Consider the following 16,378-nt stretch of genomic DNA (forward strand, 5'->3'; position numbering starts at 1 on the left):
GGTCTCATCACTCTGCCTCCTCCTGTGGATGCACTGGGACAAGCTGGTCTCATCACTCTGCCTCCTCCTGTGGATGCACTGGGACAAGCTGGTCTCATCACTCTGCCTCCTACTGTGGATGCACCAAGACAAGCTGGTCTCATCACTCTGCCTCCTACTGTGGATGCACCAAGACAAGCTGGTCTCATCACTCTGCCTCCTACTGTGGATGCACCAAGACAAGCTGGTCTCATCACTCTGCCTCCTACTGTGGATGCACCAAGACAAGCTGGTCTCCTGCTCTTTAAACCTCACCTACTCCCACAAGACCTGTGAACCAGAAGAAACTCTTCCTCTCTTTAGTTGCTTTTGTCTGGTATCTGTCCCAGTAATAAGACAGGGAAACAAATTCAGACATTTCACTGCTAGAATTGAAATAATAGACCCAAAAAACCTGAAAGCAAGATACCACAATCCAAGCCAGTCGAGCAACAGAGAGAAAATAGGCAGAGGAAAAGTCAGCAGAGCCTCGGACAGGGGTGCAACAATTTTTATAATCTGATATTCATTCTATTAGAGTCTCAGAAAAAAAAAAAGGAATTATAAAGTGTGGCTAAAAGAATCTTTGAAGAGAGAACAGCTAAACTGATATCAGATTTTACAAAATTTTAGAGAAACAGAACAATAGACAACAAGATAAGCTCAAAGATACCCACAATGGAAGCTTCTCATACTTAACCTCTGAAAATTGAGGGAAATAAAAAATTTGAAATTAACCATAGAAGTCTGCCTTTATCTGAGGAAAACAGTAACTTGAAAACCAGGAAATGAGTGAGCTAAAGCCACAGGCATGAGGAGTAATAGAGGTGCTGGGAGAGTCATTAGGTGCTATGTCTACACATAATTAAACTATCCTGCTCCGATGACGGGGAAATAAACGTAGTGAAGACAAAGGAATAGAAAAGATTTCATTACTAGCTAATATTCCTTAAATATTTACTAAAGAAACACATTTAAACAAAAATGAAAATAGCGAAGAAGGAATCTTGGAGCACAAGGACAGAAAGAATAACAAGCATCAGGAATATGGGCAGAGCCAGCAGCCTGGGCTTGTCTGCAAGAGTTGATAGATCACATGGAATTGCAGCAAGAATTACATTACTTCTCCTACTCAAGACAATGGTGCTTCAAAGTGGGGAAGGGGAGTGGATGTAAACCAAGTCCACATCCTTTCAAAGCTGTTGACTACTAAGTTGTTGTTATAAGTCATGTGTTTATATTATTACGGTCCGGGTGAGCAATATAAAAGACTGCAAAGAGAAACACTCAGAAGCACTTTAAGTAAGATGGAGTTCTTTAAAATATTTAAACAGCCCATAAGAAGGCAAGAAAATCAGAGGGATGAGATGCCGTATGAAAAAGAAAACAGGAGACCAATAGTAGGTTTTGCTACACACAGGCAGATCAGTTACGTTTATTACTATATTAGTCGTCCATCACTGTAACAAATACCTGAGAAAAGAGTCAACTTAGAAGCAGAGAATTATTAGTTTGGTTTGTAGTTTTGAAGGTTTTACTTCATGGTCAGGTGCCCTGCTGCTCTTGGGCCTCTGGCAAGGCTAGCACATCATGGTGGGGCACACATTACAGAGGAAGCAAAGGAAAGAGGACTCAGGGTCCTCATATTCTCTTCAAAGGTATGTTCCCATATGTATTAGTCAGTGTTCTCTAGAGGAACAGAAATTATAGAATGAACACACACACACAGGGGAGTGAGGGAGAGAGAAGGGGAAGGATTTTAAAATGACTTACAGACTGTGATCCAGCTACTCCAACAATGGCTGCCTACAAAGGGAAGGTCCAGGAATCCAGAAGTTGTTCAATATGTGATGCTGAATGTCTCAGCTGGTCTTCGGTATACTCTGGAATCCAGAAGAAGTAGGCTCAAATGCTCATAAAGAATGGACTTGCAGTGAGAGCAAGCAGGCAAAGACTGCAAGCATCCTTCCATCTTCTTTATTATAGGCTGTCAGCAAAGGTGTGTCCTAGATTAAAGGTGAATCTTCCCATCTCAGATGATCTGGATTAAAAGTGGGACTTCCCATTTCAAATTATTTAATTAAGAAAAAAGGAACTGTCACAGGTGTACCCAGCTGCTCAGGTTTTAGTTAGTTCTAGATGTAGTCAAGTTGACACCAAGAATAGCCATCACATCGTATGACCAGAATTCTTCCAGTGAGCTCCACTTCTTAAAGCTTCCACGACCTCCCAACAATGCCATTGACTCAATGAAGCCATGAATGATGATTGTAGGCTTTTCTTTGTGTGCTGTCTATTTTGAAGCTTTGCTGTTAAGTGTGTAGACCTTTGGACTATTGTGCTTACATAAAAAACTTAGTCGTCATTATGTCTTGTCTCATTTTATTTCTGTTAATGTTTCTTTTCAGGACCCCTACTTGCACTGACCTTAATGTGACTACTCTGCGTTTTCAAAGAAGGAGAAGGGGTGTTTGGTAGTTTCATGGACTATCGTTACCACCCCTTACTTTTAATTGGTGTCTTCATATTTAAAATGGCTCTCTTATAGATAGCAGATGACCAAGTTTTGTTTAAATACCAAGTCTAACAATTCCTGTCTTTCACTGATTCGTTTAGAATCTTAAATAAGTTTTACAGCTGAATTTAAGTATACCCCATTAGTAGATCTTTTCCATTTGTTCTGTTTGCCCTTTTGCCCACTTCCTACCTTCTCTAACTTTAGCTGGACACTTAATAATTCTGTATCTTCTAAGTGCAGTGGGATGTCTTTCTGTACACTGTGAATATGTTGCTCTGATTGGTTGATTAATAAATCTGAATTGGCCTATACCAGGGCAGGATAAAGTTAGGCAGTATATTCCAACTGAAGACGAGACAAAGAAGGGTGGAGTTGGGGGAGATACCAGCCCGCTGCCCAAGGAGAAACTTGGGACCAAGGGGCTGCTGGACGTGGGTGGGAGAGATTCATCCTGACCGTGGATGGGGCAGGACCGAAGAAACTTCCAGCTGCAAAATTGCTTATCTTTTAGCTGTATTTTGAACAACTAGCAGCTGAAGTATTAAAATAATTGATTTAAGCATCTGCAGTGATGACTTCAGCCTTTCCTTACTCATCCAATGAAAGTTATCTGCTTAATCATCTCAGAAGGATCACAGACATCCATACATCCCTGGTAGACTCTCACCTAGAAACAACCCAAGTTCCAACGCTTTTGCAACTAGGAGCTAATGGTTCTCACGTCTTGGTAGGCATCTGAACCAGTCTTTCTATTCTCTGATGCCATTATCATGTCTCTTTTCTAGTATTGCGTTGTAGCTGTGTAGAGTAATTTTCATTGGATGAGCCACCCTCCACCCTCAGTCCCTCTGGATGTCTTTTACTAAAAGTCTTGGCTGCAGTTCAACTGCAGTGTGACTCCTTGCAAGCCTGCTCCTAGCAAAAGTTAGCAATGATACTGATTTAGGAATAGGAAGGGAAGACACAGCAGTGATCCTGCCTTTTTAAAGAGGATTTATACCTCTTTGTTAACACTGAACTTAGAGATGCTTATAAGTGTGTCATCAAATAATATGACAACAATTGACAAACAGTTCAGACCCTAGCTCTCTGACTCCTGTGCCTATCCATCAAACATCAACTGCACTTTTATTAATGATAGAAATATGCTGACACAATTCTTCATCCATCAGTTATATTTTAGAGCAACTAAATAAAAAAAACTCCATTTTACGTTTATTCATTAGTTGTTAGTGTGAGCACCTGATGTTCTAATAGCATCAGATATATTCTACCCAAACAGCTTCCTCTAATGTTTCTATACAGTAGTCTGCAGCAATGCATTGCTCCAACTTCGTGCCTCTGTTACTCCCTTTTATGTGGTTTAAAGCAGGTTGGGATGTTTTTTTTTTTTCTTTTAAATAAGTGAAAGACAATACTTTCTTTTTTGTCTCCAGTTTCATTTGGTTTTTATCTACCATTTGCTTCTAATAAATATTTCCCTCTGGCTGCCTTCAAGACTTTCTCTTGGTCAGGTAGAGAGTCAAGAGCAGAGCTAGGGTGTGACATTTGCTCCTACTTAGCTTTGGTCTCCCCACTAGGCTTAGGTTTTCCCCATGTCTCTTGTGGCTCTCCCAGCTCTTCTCACTGCTGATTTTATTTGTCCCTTGTTAGGGTGATGGGTTGAGGGAGGCGGGAAGGAGGTAATCTCTCCAATGTTCCCTTTCAGCCTCAGATTCAGGCAAGCAATAGGAACCCAGTAAACACACATCTGAGAATTAATTTGCTGCTTGCTTTCCAAAGGCTGCACTGAGCCTGCCATGCATTCCCACACCTCCTCCAGGTGACTCCATGTTTCTGTCCCTTATTCTTGCACAGTGATGATTTTGCTCCTTTGAGATAGCACAGATAGGGTGGCAGTGCTACAGCGGTGCCTTTAGGTCTTGGATCCAGTTGTTATCTCAAGGAACATTCTGTTTGGATTCTCCCAAGTACTTTCTTTCAGGACCTACTTGAGTTCCTATGGGAAAGTCCTGCAAGAATGAACATCCTACACACACACACACACACACACACACACACACACACACACACACACACCCCTACACAATCAGTCCTTAAGAACTTTAAGGCTACATTCAGCCCATAGAAATTCATTAGAAATCTCCAAGTCCCCTTTCTCATTTGTTACACTGGGCACCTCTCCTTCACTATACCTAGATTTTAAGCTATTTACCCTGTATTCTCAGTATGCTGGCAGCCTCAGAAAGATTCACAAACTTCTATTTTAAAGTGTTTTATTGGTGTGCATTAATTATACATAATGAATCTCAGTACGACATTTTCAAATGTGTATTTTTAGAAGAAAACTGGGTGATGTTACGTTAACATATGAAAACTAGACTTTTTATAGTTATAATATTACACATCAGGATCCTGTTTTAAATTCAAAGTAACAATAACTTCACCAGCAAATTGGCTCAGCAGATAAAAGCACCTACCCCTAAGCCTAGCAACCTGGGACCACATGGTTGAAAGAGTGAACTGACTCATGTAAGTTGTCCTCTGACCTCACAAAGCATGTGTGGCATGTGTGTACCTTTTTATGTGTGTGGATGTGTGCTCACACATGCATATGTACATATACACATAGACAACGAATAAAAAATACTAACTTTCTATCAAAATATCCTCTGGACTATAACTTCAGCAAATAAAAAATGCCTCTTAGAACCGAAAGACTGGTTTGCTTGAAACAGTTTGGGTGTCAGAGATGAGTTGTGCACGTTAGAGAGTTAAAGCCTGTCTTCATGAGGAAGGTTCCATTCAACAACACTGCATTTTCAGAAGTAAACAGTGTTTTCATGTATGACTTTGGTAGCTCCCTTAGGGATTTACTTTCTCCTCAGCTGGATCATTTATGATTGAGATGATCTTAAAGTTGAACATGAGATGCGGAGACATGTGCTCAAAGTTAAGACAGAAACAGCAAGTGGCCACATTCCTCAGATCATGCCATTGAGTGACGCAGGGAACTCAATACCTCAGCAGATGACAAGTTCAAGGATGATGCCTGCCTTAGTGAAAGCTGACTTGGAACACATGAAACCAGCCGAGTTTGAGTGCTCCTGTGAATCATTGTAGAGCACGGGGATTAATGAGGGCCTAAGAGTATGTCCTCGGATTAGAATGCATTCCTGCAGAATGAGAATAAGAAATATGAGAAATATTAGACAGAAAGCAAATACGGCATTGTTAATTTCTCACTATGTGACCAGCAGAGGCAAGGGACTTGTGTGACTTTGGTGGTAAGTTACTTTCCCACAATACACCTGCTCATGATAGACAACTGTAAACAGTATATGATTCTGTTCAGAGTTAGAAATGTTCACCAGCTACCGGCAGACTGAACTCTGTGTTTTTATACATTTCTTGTATTATTTTCTGGAACTAACAGGATTATAAATTCAAATCTGTCTATGCTTTGAGCAAACAAATGGAAATATCTAGGCAGACAGAGATAAATAAAATCATGAGCTGTGTGGTTTAGATACATTTAGATAGTTCAAAAATGTTTGACATTAAACCAACCATGTAACTTAAAAATCAGCTGGTCACTGGAAAGGCTGAGTATGCCTTATGTGAAGTATTTCATCACTGACACCAACAGATGATCAGTAAATGACTGAAACAAATAATTCAGATTCTCTGTTTATAACAACAGCAAATCAAAGTTCTGTGAGAACTGCAAACTTTTTCTGCAGTTCAGGATGAATCTGAACAAGGGTACCAGCTGTTTTATTAGATAATGTCTTGGATAAGGTCACTCTTGAATGAAAATTTTCACACTTTGTGTTAATCATGGACCGACACTGAATTTTTTAAAAAGATGATGACGAATATCTGGGATAATCCGGAAATGAATTCTTTTCCGTGACCAAATTTATCTTCTTAGCCAGGAAAGAAATCCGAACTTCTTGCCAAACTCCATGTTTTTCAAAAGATTAGAAATTAAAACTTTAATGACGACATTTAATACAAGTGCAAAAGTAGTTCATCTACTTGAGATCTGGTCCTGATTTTAGAGAAAAAAAATAAAAATGAACATCCTCTTTTAATTTTCAGACCAGCTTAACAATTTGGACAAGTTAGAGAGATCAACACAGAACATAAGTTGATACCAGAACTGTTTCTGTTTCCTTCTAAAACAACGTCCTTCCTTTTAGAAATATCTCTCCCTTGTTGCTAAGGAAGGACGAGTACCCTTGTCCGTGGATGCAGATGTTGATAAACTGCCTACCTCTGCTGTGCTGATGAGATTTAAAGAATGCATTTTAATTGTACAGCCAAAACACCCTCACATTTTGAAAGGTCACTTAACAAAGGAGTGGTCACTTTCAGGTTTTCTTTTCACATTGCAGATGTCCTTTTTGATGATGGCCCAAAATGACACAACCGTCACTTCTGTGGTTTTCATACAGGTCAAAATGATCTCAGGGAACTGAGCAGCAGTGTCGAAGACTCGCTGCTAGTGAACTGTGTTCTTTATTCCAGCCGTGGCTTTTCCATGCTATGAACTGTGCCTGCCGGGGGCCCCTGCAAGACAGCTTGCAGTTGAACATGAGAATATTGGTTTCTTGCAGCAGAGACATCCCATACTACAATACGATGCACACAGCTGTTCAGCAGCAGCAGCTCAAAACATTCTTAACTTAAACACAGTTGGAGCTCTTTTTCAGGGCAGGTGTTTTCCAGATTTGCTATTGTTCCTCACTAAGAAAGTGACAAGCACGTACGTTATGATATTGTATATAGCATCTCATCTTATAAAGTGCCATGGATTTCCTCAGCCAATTCTTTGCTTTCCTTCCTTATGACTGTACATTGGGAGGAAAATACTATGTCTGTAGGATAAAATTTACTCGAAGGTAAGTGGGAAGGTGAGAGGGCTCCATGGGTAAAGGCCCTTGCCACCAACCCTAGCAAACAGAGTTCTGTGTCCAGGACCCACATGATAGAAGGAGAGAACCCAGGACTCACACAGTAGGAGGAGAGAACTGATTCTCCACACAGGTACAATGGCACATACACACACCTATACATTTTTAAATGCAATAAAAATATTTTTTCAAAGAGGACAAATGGAAGGTAATGTTCATTATATATATATATATATATATATATATATATATATATATATATATATAATGTTCATAGTGTAGAAAGGAAGAGATATTTCCATAATGGGACTCATGAAATATTTGATAATTACATTGTTTTAAAGTAATTATGAAGGAAATTACTTCATGCATATACTATAAGATTTATTTAACACATATACTTGAATTTGGGGAGCAATGTGTATATTTTGGAGGGATTCAAGGCAATGTACAAATACTATCCACTGAGTAATTCCATGTATGAGAATATGAGAAGATTCGTTCAATGGATTGGAGTAAACATGCTTAGTATGGATTCACAGTGACTGTGGATCATGGCATATTCTAATCCCAACACATTGACAGGATATCTTATCTTCCTGTAATGACAATATATTTGATAGTTGTACCATAACGGGACAAATGTGGGTTTATTTTTGCCTTCAAATAGATTTACTTTAATTCTTGAATTATCAGAAAAACATGATAATATGAGTTACTAAGTAAATATAAATTTCAACATAGCACATGCTTTCTTAAGTCAATGTCCTTGTGTAAATTCATCTAAATTCATCTGTGGTCTCAGTGTTTGGACTTGAACCCAGGGCCTCATGCATACTGGACAAGTGCTCTACCACTGAGCTACTCCACATCACTGGTTTAAAATCTGAAAAGAGACAAATAAGCCACCCATTACCTTGGACTTAATTAGCTTTGTCATTACCTTTTAAAGTAATAATAATAATGTCATCTTTTCCTGTTTCTCCCAAACATCTCAGTTAAAAACAACAACAACAACAAAAACCCTTAAAGGGAGTCCAGTGGAGACTTCATCAGCTGGGACTAAGCACATTTCTCTGAACCTATGGGGTCATTAGCAGTGCAAAAGGTTTCTATTTTCCCACAGTGGTGGAGCAAGATATCTGTGCAGAGCTCCAGCTGGCTGCTGCTCAGGGCAGGATTTGCAAGCCTACATTCCAGATTGCCTCAACATTGCAACACAAGACTTCTCAAACATGAAAACAACTAACAGTAAGGGACACGAAGGGGTGACCGTTTTACAGAACTTTAAATGAGAAGCCCCTGAAAGTCACTGTTTTTTCGTGCCACCCGTAAAAGGCGGCAAGACCCCCACACACGACATAGCAAAGTAGGAAGCACTACGACAGAAGTCGCCCAGGTCATTAACAACAAGACACGAACACAACCGTCAGCAGTAGCATTCAGGAATCCCTATGCCAAGTGCAAAGCCACAGGCTTGGCTGTGGATAGAGCAGCAATGGTTTCCAGAGTCTAGCAATTCCAAGCATGACTATTATGCACAGCTCTTGTGCTTTCCCATTATGTTATAACTATAAAATTTATTTCCATCACCGGCAGCCAGGATGGACTGCCAGTGTGCTCTGATTTGAATGACCTAAGACATAAATGGGGGCAGGTTTGGGACTCAGGAGAAAGGGAGTGCATAAAAATGAGAAGCCACCTGCTTGTACAGATGACAGTACTAAGGAATTCTGAGGCTGACTGGTGATCTCAGACGTCACCATCAGTGAGAGATGGCTTGTTGAGCTCCTAATGTCCTTCATGAGATCCAAGGGGCCAGGAAGAAGTGTCTTTTGCTTGGGTTAGGTCACATACCCTTCCCTGGGACAGTTCCCATGATCAGAAAAATGAAATATTCTGCCTGTTCAGGACTGAGTGAGATCACCCCAGGGCAATGGAAGTGGTCAAGCTCCATCTTTAGCAGACAAAGTGGTGCTTCCCAGGTGGGTCTCTGACTTGTTTGAACCAAAAGTGTTGAAAAGTTACTGAGCCTTCAAAGGACAGTGAGAAAAAAAATATATAAGTGTTGAAAAGTTACTGAGCCTTCAAAGGACAGTGAGAAAAAAAATATATAGGGCTTCTTTTCTTTTTTGAGACAAGACATCACAGGTAATCAATCCATGCTGTCCTTGTGGCCTTGGACCTCAACCTACCTGCATCATCCCCCAACCAAGTCCATGGACTACAGCTATGCTCAACTGTGCTCAGCATCTTACCTCTCTTTTGCTCAATTACAGTCATGTTTATTATTTGATTTTGTCTTGATTATCCAAAATAGCTATAAGTATAATTGAATATATAGACTAATTTACATATGAGCTGACCTACACTCCTTTCCATAACACTTGTCCTGCTCACTATCTGCTCTCAGAGCATGCTCCTCTGCTCCTGGGGTACCCAGAGCCCTTACTCAGCTTTCTAGCAGCTAGCCCACTGAAGCCTGACCTCACTAGTGACTGCTTTCTGGACTTCCTCCCCTGAGAACTAGCCGGCTGACATCACCCAGTGGAGGCAGGCCCCTTCTTCCTACAAGAGAACTTCTGAGCCTGCTTATATAATCAATGCTTTGCTTTCTATTCAGACAAACAGTATGGAGGCAGAGTCTAAATCCATTTGTTTGCCTCCCTGTGGATGTGGAATAAGAGGGACTCATAAATCCACACAGAAGGAGAAACTTCTAATCTCTTCCTCACTAATGAGAGGAATGAAGTTAATCCCCCTGTCTCATTCTCTCTTCTCTACAGGAAGGGGAGGAAAAACCCCGACTTTCACTAGAGCTTATTTCCCTAGCTGATAGAATTCAGGTCACCATTACCTCGTGCCCTGACTTCTAGTTCTTTGTGATGGTTGTGGTCATGCAGGAAGTTCAATCTTGCACCCTGGTATGAGCCCCTCTATTTCCTGTGTCTGAAGCCATCTGGTAAGGAAGGGTCTTATGTCTTCGATGGGATATCTGCTGAACTTTCTATGTTCCAGTTCTTCCTGCCTCTCTGAAGTAGTCCTTGAACTTTCTGTAGGCCATCAAGAGGGCTAGCCAGGAGACTTGGGCCACTTTGAAAATACAGAGATTATATTTGAACCACAAAGAAGGGACTAGCCTGGGGCCTCAAACCCAAGCCACATGCTCCAATCTACACTCTCAGATGCCCGAATTTTACTGGTTATTCATTTTCCTAATAAAAATGACACTTCTATTCTTCTGTCTTCAAGTTGGAACCTGAGAGTTCCTTCTGCCTTTGAGCAGTCACTGTACTTATTTCCAAAGTCTTCATGTCATTTCAGTCTCAAAACTAGCTTGTGACAACTTCCAGGACAAGGCTTAATTTCAGTGGTTGCTGAGAAAAGGGACTTCAGGAAGGGCAGGTGATTTGTCCATAATCCAGTTGGTAGACAGAGAGTTGAGTGACAGATCAGTACTCCCTGTGAATATACCCTCAAAACTGGAGACACTCACATCCTTCAGCTTCAAACAATAACCAGAGCAATTGGTCCAGCAGGTACTATGTATAACTGTGCCACCTCTTCAAGAAACCACGAAAACGAAAGCATTCTCATCTTTATGTAGACAGAGGAGAGCCAGGCAAAAAGAAAACAGAAATCCAGTGTCACAATGTCCAAGGCATGACTTCTAAGCTGCCACGACACTGCTGATCAGTAAGATCACAAAATAACACATGGCAGGTGTTTCATCCATGTCGGTATGAGTGATGATTATGGAGTTGTATGCACTAGTGAATATATGTATACATAACCACGCTACTTCTGTTGTTTCTAAGTACCTCATTGGGCGGGATATTGGATATCATTTCAGATAATGCAAGCCTTAAAGCCTGTCAAATTGAGACAGTCCATGCACCTGCATCCAGCTGTCCACTCCTACGGCAGTTCTGGGCAGCTGTCAGTGTTCCCACTCTTTCCCACATAGCAGAGAGTATCAAGCTACATGTCAAAAATGCCTCCCTATGTCCAAAGAGAAAATAAGATGGCAGGCATTAAATAAGCCACCTTGTCACTGTCTACGCCTTCAATGCTTAGCCAGGAAATTATGAACTATGCAAAACAAGTTCCTGGGATATTTCTGTAAAGGTTATGTGGCATGTATCTGATACAGAGATGGGAATCTTAAAGAGTAAAATGTTCCCCAGATCTTAGTGCTGCAAATCAGTATCTGAATGTGTTTCTGCAAGGTAAGCAGAAGCTAGTGGAGAAGAGGGAAAACCCCACAGCCATTCTGTACACACTCTACCCTTTCCTGACTTGTGCTGAGAGACGAGGGGAACTATTTCACTTATCATTGCTTTCTTCTAGGTAGTTTTCTTTTCCCTCCAAGTGTTTGTGAGAGACAAAGACAAAAAAGGGAGCAGAAAAGGTATTGAGTATTTTGTGTGACATCTAAATCATCCTGTGTTTGTGGATGAAATAAGAGGAAATACAAATAAATCTACTTCTGTAACACATGGTTCATGGACAAGATACAGAAAAAAATAGAATTATGAAACACTATAAAAATGACAACGAAGGAATTAATCGCTACACTTCTTTAGTTTAACATGTTTTCTCATTAAAAGAATGAAAATAATTGGGTCATCACATCATTTATTGATTGGGTATACCAAAATGTCTATTCTTTCCTTCCTTCCTTCTTTCTTTCTTTCTTTCTTTTTTAATCACAGTGGGAAATTTGTGTTGTCTGGGAAGATACTGCAAAGATAAAAGTACAAAACTAAACATGTTTTATTTATTTTTATTCACCTAGAAACTTTTACAAAGGGATTAAAGCACAGCAGCTTGTGATCACAGACACAAGTAGTTAAGCCCATGCCTCCTAGCAGCTTTTGCTCTCGGAAGCTGCCCCGAAGTCTTTGCAGACCAGCTGTCCTTGGGCCAGACTCTATTGCTGGAATGATTCAGCCTTTGCCATGGGAAGCCTAACCACAGACAAGCTTCAGAGGAAGAGGGAGAGACAAGAATGAAGTGCACAGGAGTGTGGCTTACCTCCACAGGAGGGTGAAGTAGACAGCAATGTTGAGAGAGCATTGCTGAATCCTAATAGGGAGTTGCTTCCTGCTTCCTGGATTCTCGATTGTGCCCTCCACTGACTCTTTTTTTTTTTCTTTTGTTAATGTGTGTGTGTGTGTGTGTGTGTGTGTGTGTGTGTGTGTGTGTGCGCACATGTACACTCTAGACAACAACATTAAGTGCTATCCTCAGGAATGTTGCCTACCTCCTTTGAGACTGGCTTTCTCTTTGGTCTAGAACTTATTGATTAGTCTAGGCTAGTTAACCAGAAAGCCCCAGTGCTGGGGGATATCTTTCTGTATGCTGTGAATATATGTTGTTCCCACTGGTTAATAAATAAGCTGCTTCGGCCTATGGCAAGGCAGCTTAGAGGCAGGCAGGAAATCCAAGGAGAGAGATAGGAAAAAGAAAGGTGGAGTCTGGAGAGATGCCAACCCGCCCAAGGAGAAACATATCAACAGACTGGTAACACCACAGCCATGTGGAGAAAACATAGATTAATAGTTATGTGTTGAGTTAAGTTATAAGAGCTAGCTAGTAAGAAGCCTGACCCACAGGCCATACAGTTTGTAAATAATATTAAGCCTCTCAGTGATTATTTTATAAACGGCTATGGGACCATGGGGCTAGGTGGGGTTCAGGGATCTGCCAATCTCTGCCTTCCCAGTGCTGGGACTGCAAATGCACCACCACACCTGGTATTTTTTACTTGGTAATCTAGTTTGCTTTGTCTTTCTGTGACAAGCAATGGCTGAAAAGCAGCTTGTTAAGGAAAGAGTTTATTTCATCTTCTTCCACATCACAATCCATCACTGAGGGAAGTCAGGGAGTTGGATGAATGTAAGTGGTCTGGTGGAACCAAAAGTTAGTCCCTTGAAAAGAGCAACAAAATTGACATAACTTAAGCTACATGAATAAAGAAAAAAGGAGAAGACTAAAATTAGAAATGAAAAGTATGTATTGCTATTGATTCTGTGGAAATAAATTATGAGTACATGAAAAAAATGCTATGCCTGAAATGTACCTATGAATGCATAGGTGAAACAGATTCCTAGAAATACAAAATGACCAAGCATAAATCATGAAGGAACTGAGTATCTGAACTTATAATAAGTTATAATCTATAACTTATTAAAAATATGTTGGTGATTAAAATATACCTGGATCTTTGGCCTCCCTGGTGAATGGTCAAACATAAGGGACGATCACTTCTGCAGTAGTTGTTGTTTTGTTGTTGTTCCTGTATGATGAAGAGGAGGCAAAACTTCCTCCTCCATCCAATGAGGTACAAGCATCACTTTAACCCCAAACCAGACAGGTGTTTCTGAAAGAAAAAACTATGGATAAATACCTCTATGAACAATGCTGCATACATTTTCAACAAAATGGTAACAACCCAAATCCAATACTATTTCAGACCATGACCAGTTGAGGTCTACTCCTGGAATGCAAGGATGTTTCAACATTGATTAATGTTGAGTATAGAGAATAGGGAACTTCTAGAAAGTAAAACTAATAAAGAATAAGCAACCAATTCAAAATTGGGCAAAATGCTAGAATGGACATTTTCCCCCAGAAGATAATACAAATGGCCAATAAACACATGAAAAGATGATCAACATTATTAATCTTTAACAAAATGTCAATTAAAGCAATAGTGAAATAGAAATATCTCAAAAAAATTTATATTGAAAATAGAGCTACCATAAAACCCTACTATACCACTCTGGAGTATTTATCCCAAGGACTCTAAGTTAACATTGCAACATACTTGAACATCTATATTTATACCTGCACTACTACTCACAGTGGCTAAGAAACAGAACCAGGTTACATGCCCATCAACAGATAAATAAATAAAGGAAATGCTATATACATGCAAAATAAAATTTTATGAAGCCATAAAGGAAAATAAAATCATGATACTAGGAAAAATGGAAGCAACTTGAAATCATCACACTAAGTAAAATAAGCCAGACTCAGAAAGACAAATACCAAATGTTTTCTCTCATCAACAGAGCCTAGATTTAAATCACATCTCTCTGTGTGTGTGTGTGTGTGTGTGTGTGTGTGTGTGTGTGTGTGTGTACACTATTGAATTAGAAATTGGTTCACAAAAGGAAAGAAAGAGATCTTAAAGGAGGTGGAAATAGAGAGGGTAGTAGAAAAAAATTAATAGGAAGGAAGAAAAGAGGAGTATCTGAGGGAAGGAAGGGAGGAAGGAACTGGAGGGAGGGAGGGAGGAGGAAGGTGACAAGGTAATAAAAATACAGTGACTTGTATGCATAAGGATGCCATGATGAAAACCATTGCCTTTAATGCTGCTGGGGGGGGGGGGAGGAGGCGGGAACAAGGATGGAAGGGAACAACACCAGGTTCTCACAGAGGCCAGGAATAGCACCTGACCCTTCCAGACTTAGAAAGCTCATGACTCACAGGGTGCTGGGGGTCACTGTTCAAGGAGTCTTGGAATGGTTGTAGGGAATTCCTAAAATGAATTCTGTTCTAATTCCTTCTATGCATCTGGAACCAGCTGTGAGCCAAGCCTCTGGGGGAATTTCCTTGATGAGAGTAATTGATGTGGGAAAATATACCCTAAATGGGGCAGCACCTTCCATTGTCGGCCATGCTATTAGGAGATTCAAGGGGGGACATTTGCTTTTGTTTGGATCTTTACATCTCACTGGAGAGTTCTTCTCTCTTGTTCTAAGTTCATCTGCTCTGTTGCTGCCACTGCCAAGCTGATGTCATCACTCACTGACATCAGAACCCATCTTCTCCAGCTGTCCCGCATGGACTGAAGGTCGTTGGCTCTCCAGGAATTCTCCAGGCCTTCAGGTTGGGAATAGGGTAACCAGCATCTTGAATGGGGAAGCTCATAGTCCTCTAGAGAAATCTGTCTAAACACAGAATTATATAAACAAAACCCAAACACATAATACCATTTTCAAGTAATTTATCTGCACCTGCAACAAAGATCAATAATATTCATGGGAATACAAAATTCTCCAGGATGAAATAGGCATGTTTCACTGTCTGACACTCACCTAAAAGTTACCAGGAAGGCAGGAAAGCAGGAGAATCTAGCCTGTAATTAAGAGAAATATTTATTTAAATGGGCCCTGTCCCAGAGAAGCATGTGGGGCTGGCTCCCTGGGCCTATTTCCCCATGGTGTCTTACCTCCCTCGAGACCCCCAGGCCGGTCTCTCTCCACTCACAGGATCATCAGCTTCTGGGTGGTCCTGCCTGGAGCCAGCCCAAAGGATAGACATTCCCATTCTGTTCCTCCATTGGTCCAGAGAGATTTTTTTTTTTTTTGAGTTTTAGACATTCTGCCTTTTAAAATTTCCATTTTTACTTTTTGGTACTCATTGCCGTGTTTGGAGTGCAGGGAACTTCTCCAGCGCAGTCACACCAGACTTCAACTGGAAGTCCTCCCCACCTGCCAGTTCCGGAAACTCCCACTCTCTCTCGCTTTCACTAACACTACTTACTCTCTTGATTAGCCTTTCACACATCTGATTACTGCCTGTCTTCCTCTGAATTTCCCTCTCCTCTCTTACCACTTAAATGTGTGGACTTTATAGGGTTCTATATTTGACCCCCCTTTTTTTTCTTAATCTATGCTGGTAGTTTTTAGAAGAGATATTCTAGGTCTGGGCATCCCTGAAATTTTATGAAAATCCAGAATTGTTTTTCAACTAGGAAAAAGATATTTAAAGGTTGGTTTAATGTTTATAAGAAGGAAATAGGGCTGTCGGTTTTTTGAGCTTTAACAATAAATGTAATTCTTAAGCACTTAGGTTGTAACTGTTGTGGTAGTGCGCACTGTCTACAAGAAATAAATAGATACATAAACAA

This window comes from Peromyscus eremicus, chromosome 2 (assembly GCF_949786415.1).
Source record: "Peromyscus eremicus chromosome 2, PerEre_H2_v1, whole genome shotgun sequence".
Taxonomy (NCBI): domain Eukaryota; kingdom Metazoa; phylum Chordata; class Mammalia; order Rodentia; family Cricetidae; genus Peromyscus; species Peromyscus eremicus.